Here is a 14,144-nt window from a genome sequence, read left to right on the forward strand (position 1 = left end):
AAATAGAACTGTATCATATTTCCTGTTTTAAATTTAAAACATTTTTTTAATGCGTATCTCCCGCTTGTATGCGCACGGTATTAGGTCTACTCGTTGTATATGTTCAGGATTATCTGCGTGTTCGTTATCGGTGGTCGACAACTGAGAACGATCTTAATCGCGTGTGAAATAAGTCATGCGTTAATGCAGAATAATAATTTTCATATTATTCTGTTACATCTTCCTTGAGGTATTATGAATTAGTTGGCGAGTTTTACTAGGTGAATATAAGTCTACACACGACCTCATTGAGACTGTTTAACATTTTTTAAATAAAATTGATAGTAAATAATAAAAATAACATCGTATCTAGACTCAATTCCATTGGAATTCTCTCGTTACTTCATTAATATTATTTTCATAAAAATGTACCGATGAACATAAAAAATTTGATTTTTATTGGAGGATGGAATTATGTTTTACTACAATATATGTTTGTATTAAATCACATCAATTTTCGGAATTGATTTTAGTACCTAGACAACAAGGTTTTGTGCATTTATGGTAGATATTAATATGCAAAATGCATTGAAAACTTATGCATAATGTATATCAAATTAAAACAAAAGTAATTCTTAAATATTGATATTTTATTTTGCATATTATAAAATGTCCTTGCTGGACAAAATATATGTGAACAAAAAAATTGCATAAGTACTTATATATAATTCACATACGTTTAGCTTATATTTTTTATATTCGCATATACTATAAATACGTTTAATCAGCAGTTTATCGATAACGTTTATAAAAATTGTTGCGTACTAACGAGTGATGGAGGAACATAAAACATGTAACACGGAATTACGTAATATTTTTGAACGAATCCAGCTTCAGTATTTCCGATGAACAGATTAGATCAAAGCTACCGAATATCTCGTACCATTTGAAGCGTTTAATGAGACTGAAGACTGATGGAAAATTCAGAACCGGAATCGATACGAACAGATGTTCCTCTGGAATCGTCGAAATCACGGAGAGCATTTTAAGTCGTGTAATTCTGGAAACTTCTAGCGGTAAATTTTTATGATTAATGCAGACAAATTCTCAGTATATCGAAAAGTTAGTCGCCAAACTATCAAGCCTGATTTTTTCTGGGGTACAGTAGATACACGGAAAGTATTTTTCATTTCAGTTTGTTCAACCTGTGAACGTTGTTGTATTTATTGAATTTGTTATTTTAAGAGTCTTTTTAATATCCGAATAATTTTGGGAATATAATTGCTAAAGTTTTCATTTGCTGTGGAAGGAAAATATTGATAAGGAATTTCAGTGGATTGAAGCGGTGTTGTCATTCAGTGATTCGATATAAATAGTATTTATCTATTTATCATCTGGGAATAAGTTACAACATATAAAGATACAAAATGTTTACTTGTTTAATCGGAATATTATACTTCAAGAAAGTGCCCAAAGTGGTAAAATTTAGATAACCTTCTCTTGCACAATTGTGCAAAACTCCCTACACAATTTTCACCAATTCTATCCTAATTTTCTCAAATAAAGGATTTTTCAAAAAGAGCTATAAAATTTTATTTCTCTAATTAAACACAAGTGGTATGGAATACATCTGATTTTTGTTTATTTTAAATGAAAGTACCAACCTACGAATTATTACATTTAAACGTGAAACGACCACGTATTTTGTTACTAGAATATAACATTCTAAAGCACTCTTTGAAAAAAACCCTTTATTTGTTCGTACGAAACTGCTGATGGAATATTATTCGTCAGTATCCACGGTCAGTGGACAGAGTGTACCGGAAGATGGGGATTTGGTCGACTGGTCCCTGAACCAGGTGGTCGAAACAGGGTGGCGCAACGCTGGCTGTGACCCTTCACTTTATTTCACGACTCTCGATTCTGAAGGACCTTCAACCTCCACCACGTATACGGACGGTAATACACGGCACTTTGAATCGTTGATTGCGAGGGCGACCATAAAGATTTGGCTTATGCGGGTTTATCGATCATATTCCTAGTAATATTCTGCTTTTTATTACACGATCTACCAAAGAGGGGATGTATTTTATAGTATTTCATTTGTAGGGTTTATTCGATTGGACAGTTCAATTTCTCTTTGTTCCCTTTAAGGTATTTTTTTTCTAAGGAATTTTCCAAATAAGGTTTCAGGAATTTGTTTTTAATAAAACACGAATGATATGGAATAAAGTTTAATTGGAATTAAATTTAGTGGAGTTTCCTTATAGCTGAAGACGAAATTGGGAACGATAGTATGAATTCGACGACTTCTACAACAGCTGTTGCTGAACCTGTTTTGATGATTTCGAATGCTATGAACACCTCCGAAGCGATGACGTCGGACACGAGATTTCTGGATATATTGAGTCGTAATACCTACGTGGCAGGGGACATTTTAGATTTTGTGGAAGCTTTGTCTATCCCTTTAGGGTAAATTGTTTATCAATCGTAAACCCTTAATCGTATAACATCGTTGGCATCGAGGAAAATTATTTGAAATAGCCACTAGTTGATAGACATTTGAATTTCTTTAATTTCCAAGTAATTATGAATGAAATTACAAGCTGTACATACTCGAGTAAATAATTTTTCACAATTTAAGTAAATAGTGTTTTCGTGTATCTTATTTTATTTTAAATAAATACGACTAGTGGCTATTTTTGTAATCAATATGAAAGTTTTTGGTGCAATTTACGTTCCATCGAAACGTACCAAACTCTTGTTCCTTTGAGTACTTTTGAATTCTCTTAACAGTATCTATAAAATAAACACAATTTAATATTTCCAAGTCGAGAGCTTATGATAATTACCCAAAAAATCAACACGTTGTTGAAAATTGCTAACTTTGATCGTATAAGGTTATACTTGGCCTCTGTTTATTTTGAAGAGATGTTGCTCTAGTTTCTATAGGTAGTTTAATTTTTCGGCCACTCCTTTATTGTGACCATTATACTCGAAGGGCCACCGAACTGTGAAAGGTTCGTACAACAATGACTACAGTAATTGTATCCTTTAGAACCCAAGCAGGAAGGTTTAGAGATCAAGAGCCTCGGATCATCCCTCTGGTTTATATTGAGAACAGGGATCGTCAGGAGATGTACGTCAATGGCATGTTAAACCATGAAGACGAGTATAGTAACGCGAGCACAAACGGGTAAGCTTCTTTTAAATTCGAGAATAAATTCCACAGTTTAAATAATTTCCCGAATTCAGTGGATTACTTCAATCTTGTAACCGAATTGATCTCTAAAAATAGGCCAATTTCAAGTAATTTATAACACGAAAAATATTTATTGTAGTAGGATCAAGTCTGTACAATGTGATCGTGCAAACTTTGAAGTATGCTTTGCAAAATTTGTATTGGAAATTGTTGGAAAATGGTGTTGCATTAGGTTCTTACTTGAAACATCTTTTTCAACTGGCTGACATGGAATATTTCAGAAACTATTGTTGTAAGCAACTTCGAATTTTCACATAATATAAGTGCACAAATTATTTAAATTAATTACAACGAATTGTGTACAAATGTACACAATAATATGAAGTGGTACTTTCTGAAGGCTTCTTTCTGAACATTCGTTGACCATCAACTTTGATAAGATAACAAAATGACTAGTAAATAAATTAACAGGATTACAAATTTATTTGAACAAATAAATATACGTTTCACGGTTTATCGGAGGGCACCTTGGTTTCTATCGGTTTCTTGAGGTTGAAGAAGTATGCGAAGGCCGACATTGGATCTTACAATTAGATATACGTATACCCGCGCACTTGTGGGTGCTCGTTTGAGAAAGCTCTTGGAGCTCTGACTTCCAGGGTGGTCCTCCGATTGTCGTACACTGTTTCTCCAGTTACGAGTGTCTGGTTCTCTCACACGTGCGTTTTGAAAATCGGAACGAGCTTATTACTCAACTTAATTCTCGCGGTTAGGCGTTGCGCGCGTACCATTTTCTTGTTTTGCTCCAGTTTTCGCGCGCGCGGTCGTAGCACACTTTGAAACCGCAACCAGAGATATCGAATGTACAACTATTGCGAGATAGGGTGTCTCCAGGACTTGAGCCAAACCTGAAGCCACGTTTCCACAAAAAAGAACTAGTACCATCACAAATGATACATTAGACATCATAAAATGGAGGTGTACGAGCTATTTCGAATCACCCAGAAAATTGGGGTGTATAGAAACACGTTTAGGATTCTCGTCCTTAAATTTCACGGAAAATACTGAGACACAGCTCGAATTGTCTTATCATCCCCTTGAACTGTATTATTAAATATCTGGTCTCCAATTGTCTCGAAACAAAGTTTCAACCTCTTGGAAATTTTCGAGTATTAGTGTGGCAATCAACGTGTTCCAAAGCCCTTTTTGGGAAACTCCTTTTGTTTTCTTTCATTGGGGATAAAGACGGGTGGTCGTAAATAACTCCCGGTCGAATTAGCCTACCCTAACGAAAGCGATGCGCGATTGTGATACGTTTCACCGCGTCGTACGCACCATAACGCACTAGCTGGTCAGCAGACTGGACAAATTCAATTTCTATCGCGACCCAGGTTTATTATATTCTGACGGTGGAGTGTAACTGAACATGTTCTGCTTGTAACGCGAGGTGCTGGACTTTCACGAGTGTGCGTCTTGCTCACTGGATCGTACGGAGATCCTATTTGATTACAGGCTGCGTTCTAGCAAGCAGTGGTTACGTCTGATCGTGACTCATTCGTTTCGTACACGTGTGTGGACGAGTGCATTTGTATCTATCGATCACCTCATTTGAGAAAGTGCATGTGAGGTAATGCACATTGAAATATTTAATTTCGTTCGTTATTTATAGAGTTCTTTGTACCTGGTCGCAGGGAGGTATGCGCATAACGTGTACCGCGAAAAATACCTCTTATCGGGGGATGCGAAGAGGGTTGAGAGAATTCTCGGAGGAAGTATCCTGATTTAAATGAAATCAATTTTTTTTTTTATTATCGTTTACAAAGGGTTTTCTAAAAGGAGAGGACGAATAATGTAAGATACCGCGTTTGGAGTTCATTTATACATAAAATATCGAAGTTTCACATCGCAGAAACTTCATTATTTGGAACGATGAGTTTGCTCGAATGTTCTTGCGACATATTACGGCGAGTAAACGCTTTCAAATAACGGTATTTGTAAGAATTTATATGAATTTTTGTGCAAACTTTTGTAAAAAGAAATATGTACGTGAAGCAATTTTCAAAGAGAAATATTTTTAGAAATGATGATGATCACAATAATATTACCAATATTCAGTTTAATTAAAATAATCTATAAAAAGGATAATCATTAGCCATTGAGCCATTTTTTTTTGTTTAATTTAGAGTGTCTTGTATAAGGCTAATAAAAACAGATGATTAAGATATCTTTATGCCGTCATAATCAATTCATGATTTCCTAACAGTAGTGAGAAATTCTTTTGATATAGGGAACAATGTTACTGTGTTTCGTCCCGGATCTACTAATTGGTTTCATTGGAATAGTTTATCTAGCAGATTCTGACTTTGACGTGACGCTATTAATCAACAGCTTGTTCAAACTAATTAGCTACTAATAAACTATACTAATTGAAGATTGTGTAAACAGTTAAGCTTTTCGCCTGGAGTATAATTTGCTAGATTATTGATGAATTTAATTAGCAAAGTCAAGATTAACTTGTAATATTCCTCTTGGCACCGAGAATATTATTTGTTACACAAAACTGTACAATAAACACATCAAATTATATAAATACATACACACTGGGGATAATTGCAACAACATTGACCGTAATTATAGTAATAATTATACCGATGTGTAATACATAGTACAGTATGATCGAGTGTAGTGCTTAGTACCAGAGAAGAAGTATGAAGATAAAGATAAAGTTAATAAAAAAAGACGAATATGTTCTTATATGACTATTTTGGATATTAGAATATTTATAATTCAAGTAAAAAAGAAATTTGTTGAAAGAAAAAAAGGAAAAAAATAATTTTCCGGTACCGGGAATCGAACCCGAGCCTCCTGGGTGAAAGCCAGGTATCCTAGCCACTAGACCATACCGGACTTGTGAGGAGTTGAGGTTCATACAGTACATCTTCTCTCGATTTACACAGAAGATTCAAATCGATATAACCTATACAATTATTAATGAATTATAAAAATTTTAAACAAAATATAATTATTTGTCACTAACCATTAACCGGGAAGTTTTAAAACTGTTAAATATACTTGAAACTTCTTTTTGGAGTCCACCATTAGCATTACTTTTACTAGAATATTTAGAGATAGTTATTATAACAGAAAATTAATTTGATTAACAAAACTAGTTTGTTTCAAAGATATACTTAGTATTATGCGTTGACCACGGTAGTTTTAATGTCAATATGAATGCTTTTCGTGTACAGAAAAACAAATAATTCTCATTTTTAGGTTTAGCATGAATGTTTCTTTTTGTAAGTATTTATTTCGAAAAATGTATTATGTTAAAATCCGTGTAAAAGCAAAATCGTGTTGAAAAGGTACCGTGCAAATGGAAGGACAGGTGTACTCGAGGTAACTTCGATAAAATCAAGGTAATCAATCGAATGTGTAATCCTACACGGCATTTCCCCCACTCTTAACTCTACTTGTTGCTTAGCAACGATCCCTTCTACTCGTCCATACCACGCAACAAACGAGGCTCCCGCGCAACGATAGGATTGCAATATTCGAGGATCTATCTTGGCACGTTCGGCGAATGGTAAAGCGTCAGGGTCAGGGCTGACGAATTGATGAAGTTTCACCGTGTAACGCGATCCATTAAAAAAGTTGCACTTTCTCCGTATGTTATGTGGACAGAAATTCGAGCAACGGAGAAATTTCTCTTGTTAAGCCGTGTGGCTGCGGTTACGCGACCAGGTCGCTTCTCCTTCCGTCCACCTCCTTACCGTTACTGTTTCCACGGCTCTAATGAGAGGCTAAATCGCGCTTCACCGTGGAATAACTTTGACGATTTGTCAGGGAGGCAGGTGCATCCTGGCACGGAATATGGATTCGGCGTTCGGTCGATTGTATGGTACAGTTATAGCGAACAGGGTAGAGTTGTGCGGGTACCGAGACTGTCGCGTGTCGATAAGCTTCGCAAAAATTTCCATTATAGAAGAACGAGCAGCTAACCGCAGTCTCGTGATTCCTGGCCGCGCAATTAAGTCTGTTAAGAATTTTACGAACTGCAACGAGGTCGAGACGAATTTTGACGAATCGCGATCGTGATTACAGGGCGGAATTACGCTAGAAGGAGCAGAGTTGAGCCAATCGAACGAATTTTTCGGAGAAATATCTCTTATTACTCACAGTGGGTCAGAAAAATATTTCCATAGCCAGGTTTTAATGTTTTATTATTCTACAAAAATAGTACGTTTACATGGTTGTGAGGTGAACATTACAGACAAATTAAAATCAAGATGTAGCTCGCTCTTTTAATATTCATTTGTGAAAATTGATAGAGCCATAAATTGACTCAATTGTTGACACTTCCAAGTTAGATTTTTTACAGATTTTTCCTTGTGCATTAAGTGTCGTTTTACTGGAATTTTCTCACAGCATTATCGAGCATGATACACCTCATGAACTTGAATTGCGTGCTTCAAGCTACATCAATGAGCGTACACGTCTGTTTGATTTATGATCGATTGTCTGTTGCAAACAAAGAGAGAGTATGCCTACAATTATGTCACGTTTGCTTTACTTTCGATGAACAATTAATTAACAGTTTGACAGGATAGTAGTTAGTGTAAGGATACGACACTCGGAAGATAAATATGCTTTATAATTACTTCCTCATGGCGTTGTATGGGGCTTTGAAGTATATACATTGCCAGTTAACAAATAAAAACATGACACACGTACAGTTTCACGGTTTTGTAACAAATTAATTTATTATTAATTCATTAAAAATTTTAGAAACACTTCGAATCACTCCTCTTTTTAATTATTGAATTTTTATTTTCATAGTTTAATATTAACTTCACATCGTTGCGAGGTCAATTCGTTACTATAAAATTATATAATCGGTTTTTACTGTACATGGTTGTGAGATAAACGTTACACTAAGTTTCTAACCGAGTCATGTTGTAAAGTTTCACTTACAATGACGTACGTTGATTGGATCAGTGTTATAGTTTGAAAGTCTAGAAATTACTAAATTCGTTGCAGCAGTACTTGCACTTGGGAGTTCGCGATATCGCCAGGTTATCGGTAAATCTTTATAGAAAAGATCGACAGGTGCACAACCGTTCTTCGTCTACGACCACCAATCGTAACATTGTTTCCGCCGAAAGTTTATTTGTAAAGCTACAAGATACCGTTCCGGTTTCAGAGTTGTAGTCTAGAATTAAGGTTGGGCTACATGCTTTCAGTTATTTCGTTAAGCTGCCTAGTTTGGACCGTAACCTGTTACCTGCATTTGGACCGGTTCATTCCAGGCAACGGTAACATACAAGGACAGTTGAAATTTAAACCGGAATTCACATGCGACGCGTTAACGATTAAACGCAATTGTGTTAATTAACCCAAAAATGGTGCTCCATTAATTCCAGACCAAACATATTGGGACGTGGCGATCCAGCAACTGTAAAAGGGTTGAAGTAATTAGGTTCAGGGTTCGAGCAGTGTTGGTCCGCCACTGGTCGTAGGTGTTCTCGTCTACGGGGCGCTCTTTCCCTTGGAAAGGTGTGCGAGGACGCTGGCGTACGAGATCCGCGTCACGCACGGTTTTACTCATCGCTTTGGAAAGTAAAAGTCCTCGTCCTGCGAGCCTTTTCTCGACACGCGCAATGCGCCCCGCTGCAACTGCCGCACAAGACCACGTCTCGTGAAGTCGGAACACCAACTAACTCGTTTTTAGTCGGCCTGATAACCCGCTGCCTTATATTGGATCGAGCGAAAAGATTTAACGTTTTGTTCGATTAAAAACGAATTTATGTTACTAAGGATAAACATTTGTTGAACTCTAGGATGATTTCATTCGTTTTTAACTCGATGAGAAATAAATATACTTCTTTCTTTAGGAAAAATATTCATTTAACCCTGGGATTTCTTCCACGTTTCGTTCCACTGAAAATGAATATAAAATTTTGTTTAAATAGACATTTACTTAATCTTAGAATTTTTCAATTTTTACGATTCCTTCCACTTTTAATTGGATGAGAGATAAATATATCTTTGGGACGGATAAACATTTATTTACTTCCAACATAATTTCTTCCACGTTTGATTTGACGAGAAATTACTGAATTGCACGTTTGACTCGTGAAATCATTTGGTACTCCACTCAAATCAAAATTTTACCAGGTTCGAATCAGAGTGTGCAAAATTGTGTTTAAATGAAAATTTCGTATAACGAATAGATGATACAGAAGAGTTCACCGAAGAATTGTTTATTCGTTACTCGTTATTCGTCACGATATATGGGACACTGTGTATGTAGGTATTGGTTTCTGACTACTCGTTTCATGGTTCACTTTAATTCCGTCGCTTTCGCTCGCTGACACGAATGATCGATGCGCAATAAACTACACCGCAGAAAATAATGAGGGGTTTACGTTTCTGTAACTATTCGTTAATGACAATTCGGAGTGAACACGATTACCGAGTGTTTAACATAGTCGAACGTTTTTGTGGTACTAATTAGGTTTAATGTGTCAGTGTCTCTAACGTCTAACGTCTCGAATGTTTTACTGGATGATAAAGTCTCTATAGAAGGTGATTCATATATTTAATCGGTAATTTAAAACAAATTTAAAAAGCAATTATTTAAAATTATTCCCTTGAGAACTTTGCAAGTTCAGGAGAGATCGAAATTCCAAAGTCTTTATTTGCCGCTGTCCATTTTCTCATTCTTAAAGCCTGACAGAAGAAATTTATTCACAGAATTTATGAGTTTCACTATGAATTTAATGCGACAGTCTCAGAACATTTGTACTTTCTGTTCATTTGAAATTCGCAGAAAGCACGCTTTCGCGTTTCTCTTATTATGCTCCATCGGACGATACATTTTCCATTCGAGAAATTCAAATTAGTTAAAAGTCGAAATTTACAAGATGTACTAATTATTCATTGTTTCCTTCCGACTGATTCTACTGTTTCAATTAGAAGCTGACGCAGAAGCTGTTGTCATCCTTATTAACACAGATTGAATTATGTTAAATGATGACAGAAAAAGGCGGGAAATATAAATTCATGAGCAGGAGTATTTTTTAGAAAGATGACTGAAAAATTAAATATGTTTAAGCTTGTTAGTACAGTCTGTCTTCTAAATTCAATGGTTAACAAATATTTACCGATTCTCAGGAGTGAAATTAGCAGCACGTCCGAAACCGAGCAACCGGAAATGCGTAATCGAAGAATAGGACAAGACTCTCCGCCCCAACCTTTTGATGTTCCTTTGAAGGTGGTAATCCGTAAACCGTTGTGTCGCCACGACGACGAGCCAACGATATACTAGTATCTACTATCCAAGTTTCATTTTACAATACACGAACCAAATGTTTTCTTGGTTATTTGATTAGTTATTTCATATACTCACATATTCACGAATAAATTGTGTCCTAATAAAAGCATACAATTCAATAATGTATCTTTTTTTCGTTGAAAAAAATATGAAAGTCTATTGTTAAACAATTTTTATGCGTCTCTGTTCTCAATCTTCATTCAAGTCATACATCTTCAATGGATTTCTCATTGCGTTTTCATGGGAAGCTATACATTCGATTTCTCTTTAAAATGATTTTACGACTGGCCACTGGAGAACAAGCACGAGCGCAATTAGTAATGCCCCACTCGTCGTGAAGACGCGCTTTTAATAGCGCATTGTTTTTTCTCACTGAAACACCGTCAGTAAGAAGGAATTCGTCCCGCATAAATTGCGCGAACAACAGATTTTCTAATTTATGGTAATTTCGCGATTATCGTTTCCATCGGGGTATCCTGATTATTATCGGTGCAAGCACGAAGATTTCCTTTCGCAAGTTTACTTTCGCGATATCGATTCGATCGATCTGCCCTTATATGGAATATATTGGATTGCTGCATAATTTCTGTCGGCGTATGTTAAGAATGTTTTCTGTAACCTGAAGGATTTTCCAAAAAAGGTTTTAGGATGACGTTTCATAAATTAAACGTAAATGGTATGGAATATATCCGGTTTATTTTATTGTCAATGAAAGTATATATAATTACACCAACAGGAAGATTTTGTTATTAAAAATCGAAACACCATAGTCCACTTTGGAAAATTCGGTGTTATTTACAATTAATTTGTATTTTAGTGTAATATTTGGAATTGGAATTGGTAATTAAATTCCCTGATTGCGAAAGGCTTGACTCTCGATTGAGAACTAATTATTTATTTTTTTGAATTGCAATTGAAATTTATCTTTTCGTTTGCAACTGAAATTCAACTTTTTACGTGGGTTCGGAGCCAATTGCAATTAATCGTGTTAATTGTTTAATGGCTAGAACAGCTATCGGTAAATCCTGTAATTATCTTGGCTACGATGAAAATATATCATCGTAGACAGCCTCGCTCGTTTACTCGCATCAACATGAGACATACGAGGAAAATGCAATTAAACTTTGCGAAATTGTAAAAATTCTTTAAATCACTTGACATTTATATAGCTAATGGCATCAGGAGTTGATGATAGTTTAGACCTGATCAAAATAAAAACTACTGATGTGTGCATTATCCTGATGAAACAACACTCTCTCTATTGCCAGTCAAGTTTCACTTCGACCGGTTGCTAAACAAAGGTTAGTTGCTGGATCATTTTAAGAATTAGTTTTCATACTACTGGTGAATGTTTACGTTCTATTTCTTTTTTACGATTTAAATGCCCTTTGTACGGGAACACGAAAATTTTTCAAACATCCCTCTAATAGGTCAATTATGGTAGACTTAGCAAACCGTAAATTGTTTTTTAGCGGTGTAGCAAATTAACAAATGTTCACTTTGAAGAAATTCGTGGAGACAAATGCAAATACAATTTATCACATTTGGAAAATGTCTCGGTATTCAAATCAAAAGCAAAAGCAGTTTTCTCATTTCTAAGTAACAAATTGGTGACTCACATGGGTAATTGTTCAGAAGAAGAAAAAGATTTTATTATATCCGAAGGGGAGTTGTTAGGCTGGAATTCGAAGGCGACATTTTCCAAGAAACAGTGACTCAGCTGGCTGCAATAAAAAAAAAAGTATCTAATATAAAGAATGTAATAACCTCGCTTATGCCTAGATCCTAAAAGCGTTAGTCAAACGTGTCCCACTTTTAGCGTGCAAGCCGTCTACGTAGATGCTCGTGTATGTCCGTCCGCGGTGGTATTAGAAAGCGTGTTACGCGATTATGAACCTTTGTTTATACCTCATTATCCAACGAACGACGATCACTCTCTGCTACCTTAATTTTTTTTTAACGAACTCTTTACATAATGCCTGTTTACAGGAACATCTGGGTTATTGTAATCTTACAACGAATGTTAGATTTCTCTGCAAGTTGCGTAAAAGAGTGCCGTGTCGATACTTGTCTTCCATTTTCGATAGTTCGTTAATGTATTTTCGGTCTCTGTGCGTGCCGGTTAAATCCGTATTGTGTGTAGATTAGTTTCGGGTCCGAGTGCAAGAACGTGGGTGTTCGAACACTGCGTGTGGTTATCGTTGGATCTCCTGTTGATTCTCGATTTCACTCGGTTCTATTTCTTTCGGTTGTGCCGACTTTGTAGATTTTTTGCGCGTGGTTTAGGTGGGCGTCAAGTACTTACGATTGTTAAAGTCAGAGGTTGAATCTATCACGAAACTAACGAAGCTCCAGCTTCGAGCTTCCACGCAAGAGTACCAAGATATCCTTATTTGTTGATTGTTTTCAATAAATAAATACGTATACAGCGGAGAGCATAACTGTCACCATTTATTTTGAGTAATTTTGTACCAGGAATGCCGTGCAAGAAGAAAACAGACGTGTTACATATAACAATCGCTCGAGTAAGATCTCGTTCCAAGTGAAATCTCTGTTCAACAACTGTTCCAGCGGCTCAAACGTTTCTTAGTCAATTAACAGTTTGTTCACTTTCAGCGCGTATTAAGAAAGGAGCACAGTTTCATACATCATGAAAGTTTGCCTCGTAAAAAATTGAGAAGTTAGAAGAAGGTAAAAGATCGTCTATGTTTTCAATTTTTATCTCCGACACTAAACATCGTATGAATAAACTGTAAACTGCAATTTTATTCGTGATATATTTTAGCACTTTTCATAATAAAACATAGCACACTGTCTCTTATCTTTCGTTTTCACTGAGATATAACAATTTTACATCGGACAAGCATCGACATTTGCGAAAACATATTCGTAACAGTCGCTCGAGATGTAAATCGCCAAGAATTGAATTCCGTTCGCAGGCTGAAAGCTCAACCTCGACGCGTGTATCCTTAAAGGATTCAATAGACGATGATTCGATGGTGTTAGGCCAGGGTTGTAAATTGAACGCGCGGACTCTCTCGCCCAAGGTTGTAGATGCTTTCCAACTTTGCACAAGTAGAATGTGGGCGGTCATTGTCATGCCGTGGTAAGCGTTGTCCGAGTTTGAATGCGACATCAGACCTACTATAACTCGGTGTTAATACGAAGAAACTCGCTGCATACGCGGATATAATACTTTGGGGACTGTTGATGCAGTTTGCGCCAGTGTTTTCTCCACCTTCTTTCGGTATTTAGTCAGAAAAATCGTAATAATTGAAGCGGAGCACTCGTCGTTTCATTGCTTTTAATCGCGTGAACGTTATATATTTTAACGTTTATTAAATTACATTTGTTTAATGAACGGAGTTCTTGCAATTATTTTTCAATGAATAGTTACTGCCAATACAACTATTAATACAAAAACGAAATGAAGGTTGTGTAGGTGATAATTAATATTAGAGGTAACGCAGTTCACCTCTAAAAGTGTCTACGCGTAAGTATCCAAATTTTTATCCTAATTATTTTTATCCAGTATCCTAATTACTAATACAAAAAAAAAAAATAGGATCATCTAGGTGGTAATATTCGAATGTAATTTTCGTTAATGGCGTAAAATTTGTAAATTTTGTC

At 35.9% G+C, this 14,144-nt stretch overlaps 1 protein-coding gene and 1 non-coding gene across 3 annotated transcripts in view; one reads left to right on the top strand and one right to left on the bottom strand.

The window, feature by feature from the left end:
- LOC128876240 (uncharacterized) overlaps positions 1 to 14,144 on the top strand; it is a 94,427-nt gene that overhangs the window by 2,940 nt on the left and 77,343 nt on the right. The gene's annotated exons all lie outside the window — the stretch shown is intronic.
- Positions 6,017 to 6,088, bottom strand: Trnae-uuc (transfer RNA glutamic acid (anticodon UUC)). Its single transcript has one exon. It is a non-coding gene; the product is annotated as a tRNA-Glu (tRNA).

This window comes from Hylaeus volcanicus, chromosome 5 (assembly GCF_026283585.1).
Source record: "Hylaeus volcanicus isolate JK05 chromosome 5, UHH_iyHylVolc1.0_haploid, whole genome shotgun sequence".
In the NCBI taxonomy this organism is placed as follows: domain Eukaryota; kingdom Metazoa; phylum Arthropoda; class Insecta; order Hymenoptera; family Colletidae; genus Hylaeus; species Hylaeus volcanicus.